This window comes from Propithecus coquereli, unplaced genomic scaffold, assembly GCF_000956105.1.
Source record: "Propithecus coquereli isolate 6110/MARCELLA unplaced genomic scaffold, Pcoq_1.0 Scaffold2, whole genome shotgun sequence".
Lineage (NCBI taxonomy): Eukaryota > Metazoa > Chordata > Mammalia > Primates > Indriidae > Propithecus > Propithecus coquereli.
In genome coordinates this window covers 17,924,876-17,930,627 of record NW_012144966.1, presented here as the reverse complement: position 1 = coordinate 17,930,627, position 5,752 = coordinate 17,924,876, and the positions used below count along the sequence as shown (strand labels likewise).

General features: G+C 33.9%; 1 pseudogene; it reads right to left on the bottom strand.

Annotated features, from left to right (window-relative positions):
• Positions 1-2,063: 2,063 nt before the first annotated feature.
• LOC105809713 lies at positions 2,064-2,815 on the bottom strand (annotated as a pseudogene).
• Positions 2,816-5,752: the final 2,937 nt, after the last annotated feature.

Below are 5,752 nucleotides of genomic sequence, written 5' to 3'. Positions count from 1 at the left end.
CAGACCTCATTTGCATCATTTGTCAAATGGGGATATTAGAGTCTAACTCTTTTTGTCATTGTAAGGATCATTTCATATGTTTCCCCTGTTCAAATGGATACTATTACGTTTCCCCCTTCAAAGTCTCCCTTTGACATGCAGCACCTGCTTTTCTGCCCCATGTCAAACACCTCACTCTTTCTAATGTGCTGCTTTTATATCTGTTATATCTAAAAATCTAGGGATTTATGTCTATTAATAGTAGATGTTCAATAAATGCTGATTTATTTCCCTTTACATCCTACTAAAGAAAATATGATTCTAAACCTTTGGAATGCTGCTACTTTATAAGTTTAAGGATTTTGTCTTATAACCATAAAACTCCCTATTAACAATAATAACAAAAAATCTTTGAATACAAATATCCTTAGATAATATAAATATCCATGGAGGGGATATAATATATAAATATATAAATATCCCCAGAATACCAATGGTTCCCCAGGATTCAGATTCTGGGAGCTCTTTTGTGAATTCTAATGAAGGTGTTTGTCTTAAGAAAATTAAAAAAAAAAAAAATGACTAGTAGGCTGCTTTCTATTTGTACATAAAAAGTATTGAATTTAATATTTGTTAATTAAATATAGTATTCCAAAATTAGCTGGAATTATTTTTATTAAAACATGTAAAAAGGTTGCTCTAGAAATAGAGAATCATGGCCCACATTAAAATAATAGAAACTGCAACCTCGTTCTGGAATATACTGCAGCATGTGAAGAAGAGTGAACTTGGAGAGTGTGTCCAAAAGGGGACATTCTTCAGAGGACATATATCTATTATAAGAGGCTCTCAATATAAGTCAAATGCTTTTTTAAAATGTCATTTAGAGGAACAAATGTCTCTCCTGCTGGAAGAACACATCTTCCATAGCAAGCACAGTGGAAAGATATTTGATGATGACTGGAAAAGGGACAAGTATGCATGGAAGTGTCAGAGGTGGAAAAGCGGCACATTAGAAAGAGTGAGGTGTTCGACATGGGGCAGAAAAGCAGGCGCTGCATGTCCAAGGGAGACTTTGAAGGGGGACACATGCAATGATACCGATTTGAACAGAGGAAATGTATCATGAAAATATCTTCCAGTTATTTGTGCAAACGTCACTTTTGCAGGGAAGCAAATGACCACCCATTTTGAAATTATGCTCTCACACTTCTAATTTACATATTACCTTTTCCTTTGTCCTCCAAACCACTAATCACATTTTATTATGCTCTATAATTTATCTATCAATTTTGTTTATTGTCTATTTCCCCTTGCTAAATATAAACTCCATGAAGGCAGGTATGTCCATCCAGGTTTTCTTTCGTTCACTTTTGCATCCCTGGCATATAGCAATGGAAATTCCATGAATTAATAAATAAATTAATGCCCACATAAATCAACTTTCATAGATGGAAAAGGTGGTGTCTTCTAGGAGGAGGTAATAATGTATGTTAAGTCTATTTGATAAATTTATTGAGTTATATACTCACATACATAAACATTGGCATTGTGAAGAAGACAGAAATCTCTGAAGATGAAAACTCTCATTCTAATAGACAGAAAAAGATCCTTTAGAGTGAATCCTTTGTTAAGTTGCTTTTAGGGCATTTCAATTGTTTTTATTGGTTTGTTTTTCTTTCCCCATGTAAATATTACTGATATGACATATCTGTCTCCATTTGTTTTTTTTTTTTTACAAGAATCGTCTATTTTATTTATTTCACAGAGTAATGATTTAAATTGAATATATCTGAGCCTGTAGATATTTGACATGAAAAGTAGTTGCATCAGAAAAACAGCAACTCATCTTACACATAATAACTAGAAAATATTATTCTGTCTGATCATTTAAGTGTCACAAATCCTGAGAATGTTAAACACTGAACAAATTAGGTGCTGCCTTGTAATTAAATTTTGCTTGGAAATAATTCTTTAAAAAATGTTTCAAAGTATAAATCACCTATGTATTAAACATGAGTCATTCACATTATACAAAGATTTAAATGAATTTATCAGTTCCAGGTTGGTGGCTCTTAGAACAGCTATCGGTCAGGTTCAAGGACACACTGTTCCACAATCTCCTGTGAGCTGGGGTTGTCTGTTGCAGCTGCCACTCGCTTTTTGTCATTTATCTGCGGATTGGTGCCTTCTTCTGTTGAGTGGGTTCCTTCAGAAATGTAGATTTCCAACTTATGTTTAAATGGTAAACACCGCTGAAGTTTTGCTTTTAAGCACAACCCAATAAGAGTTGCCAAAGAGCAATGAGGCACAATTGGTGTAAACTTGATAATAACCAGATAGTCGTCTTCATTTACCTCCTGAACCTCCACACAACTTTCCGTTACCACTTCCAGTTCTTCAAGAGTATTGGGCTTTTCTGGGTCCCGGATAGTTCGAATCAAATCATAAATCTCTAGTGCTTTCTCTTCATGATGCGAGGCTGCCAGGCAGGCCCCCGCTCAGAGAAGCCTGAGGGCTGCAGGACTCTGCTCAGCGTCCAGAACAGCAGCCCAGACACCTGCTCCAACGTCAGGCTCTGCCAGCACTTGCGACTGTCCTGCCCGCACCACTGTCACTCAGTAGCTGGTCTCAGTCTCCATTTGATACATTAAAAAATGGCAGCAAGCATGTCCCAGATGTGAAAGGACCAAAGGACAGTCTGATTTTAACCTTCAAGAGGGATCTTAGAGGAGAACACAAATACTGGGAACAAGGTCAAACTGAGAAGGAGAGATACACGAACACTCAGAGGTGAACACGACTTATATGCTGGAAAGGCAATTCCCACCTCCATCCCCATCTGCTCCCCTCTGCACAAGGACAGAAAAATAAAAACGCCCTTCTTATAAACATTAGTAAAACATTTATAAATTTTATTATTCAATAAATATTAGGCAGCCATAGTCCTGTTTAACAAATTTTGTTTGATGAAATTTTAAGAGGATAAAAGGAAAATAATCAACTCTTATTTTCTAGCAAGGAGAGTGATCTTTAAATTGTAAAGGGTAGAACAAATAAAAGGATTATAAGAGAATACAATAAACAACTGTACGCCAACAAATTAAATAACCTGAATGAAAAGGACAAATTTTTAGAAGGATATGAGCTACCAAAACTAACTCAAAAGGAAATAAACATCTGAATGTATCTATGATAGACCTTAAGAAAAGAGACTGATCAGAATTAAGGATGCCCTTGAGAAAACAAACTTAAAAAAAGAAGAGAGATTGAATGAGTAATTGGTAAACTTGCTACAAAGAAAAGCCAAAAGCCAGATGACTTCACTGGTGAATTCTACCAAACATTTAAAGAATAATAATTAACACCAATCCTTTTCAAACTTTTCTAAAAAAGTAGAAGAGGATGAAATGCTTCCAGATTCATTCTATGAGGCCAGTAATACCATGATATCAAAATCAGAAAAACAGATTACAAGAAAAGAACATTTCAGATCAAAATCACTTATGAATGTAGATGTAAATCAAAATCACAATGAGATACAACTTCACATCCACTAGGATGGCTATAATAATAATAAAAAATTTAAACATAGCATTACTATATGGCCAGCAATCCTACTCCTGGTGTATACCCAAGAGAATTGAAAAGAGGGACTCAAACTGATACATGTACACCAATGTTCATTGAAGCATTATTCATAATAGCCAAAAAATGAAAACAATCCAAATGTCCATGAACTGATGAATGGATAAATACAATGTCATATATTTATACAATGGAATATTATTCTGCCATAAAAAGGAATGAAGTACTGACAAATACTAAACATGGATGAACCTGAAAACATTATACTAAGTGGAAGGAGCAGGACACAAAATGCCACATATTGTACAATTCCATTGATACAAAATGCCTAGAATAAGAAATCCACAGAAAGAAGATTAATAGTTGCCAGAACTGGGAAGTTGGGGAGGAGAAATGGGGAGTGACCACTTAAAGGGTACGGAATTTCTTTTTGGGGTGATGAGAATTTTCTGGAATTAGATAGTGGTGATGGTTCCACATAGTGTGAATGTATAATACTAAAAGCCTCTGCATTATATACTTTAAAAATAGTTTAAATGGTGGATTTAATGTCAAGTTAACTTTATCTCAATAAAAATGACCACAAGGCTTATAAGAAAATAGAATTAGGGAGACAATACTCAAAATCTTCTCAGTGACACATAAAAAGCAGTAGGAATTTAATTTTTAAAAGATAGGAATCGAATTAAAGTGGTAGCACGTTTTACATATGCTAAATAATTAAGAAATGAAGAACTGAAAGAATAGTACAATACGATATTGTACTTTACCTTAAAATTAGACTTCATAAAATTTTAAAACTTTTGTGCTTCAAAAGACACTATTGAGAAAGTTGAAAGACAACTCACAAAATGAAAGAAAATATTTGCAAATCATGTATCTGATAAGGGACTTTTATCCAGAAAATAAAGGATCTTTTGCCACTCAACAATAAAAAGACAACACAATTGAAATATGGGCAAATACTTTGAATAGAAATTTCTTTGAAGAAGATACACAAATGGCCAATAAGCACATGAAAGATGTTCAATAGTATTAGTCATTATGGAAATGCATATCAAAATCACAATGAGATACCACCACACATTCACTAAGATGGCTATATTCAAAAAGTCAAACAAGAAAAAGTGTTGGCTAGGATGTGGAGACATTTGAACCCTTTCATACTGCTGGTAAGACATAAAATGGTGTAGCTGCTTTTGAAAACAATTCCTCAAAATGGCAAACACAGAGTTATACATGTTCTGTTTCTACTATTAGGTATACAACCAAGAAAAATGAAAAATATGTCCACACAAAAACTTGTATTCAAACTTTTATAGCAGTGTTATTCACGATAGCCAAAAAATGAAAACAACTCAAATGTCTATTAATTGATGAATGGATAAATAAAAGACGGTACATCCATACAGTGGAATATTATGTGGCCCTAAAAAGGAATGAAATACTGATACAAGCGAAAAACTTGATGAACCTTAGAAAGATTACTACAAGTCAAAGAATACAGTCATAGAAGACCACCCATTAAGTGATTTCATTTACATAAAATGTCTGGAATACGCCAATGTGTAGAAACAGAAAGTAGATTAGTGGTCGTTGAGGGCCGGAGTTTAGAAAGGAAATGGGCAGTGAGTGGTAATGGGTATAGTTTCTTTTCAGGGAAATCGAATATTCTGAAAATATATTCTGGTGATGTTTGCACAACTGAATACACAGAAAGTCACTAAATTGTACAGCTTAAAAGAGTAGGTTTTATAATATGTGAATCAAATCCCAATAAAAAATGGAGAGATATTAGTAGCCAGCAATGAATCATTTAAGAATAATAACACTTTATTAACATAATTTTCTACCATTTTTCATAAATAGACTAGACAAAGTAACAAAGTAACAAAGTGTCAGGGTAATGATGACAATGTAGTAAATGCAGTAAAGATCCATAGATGTATCTTGGTTTAAATATTAGTGTCGTGCAAAAGTAATTACAGTTTCGGACCGTGAATTTTAAATCATTATAACTAGGCTCAAACACATCTTTATTAATCAAAATAGGAGCCTTTACAATCAACACATTTTTGCCAACGAGAAATAAGTTTGTTTATTTGGGTACCATAAAAATCCGTGCTTTGGGATTCCATGAACTCTTGGAAAGCATTTTCTGCATCCTGCTGGTTGTGGAAGCATT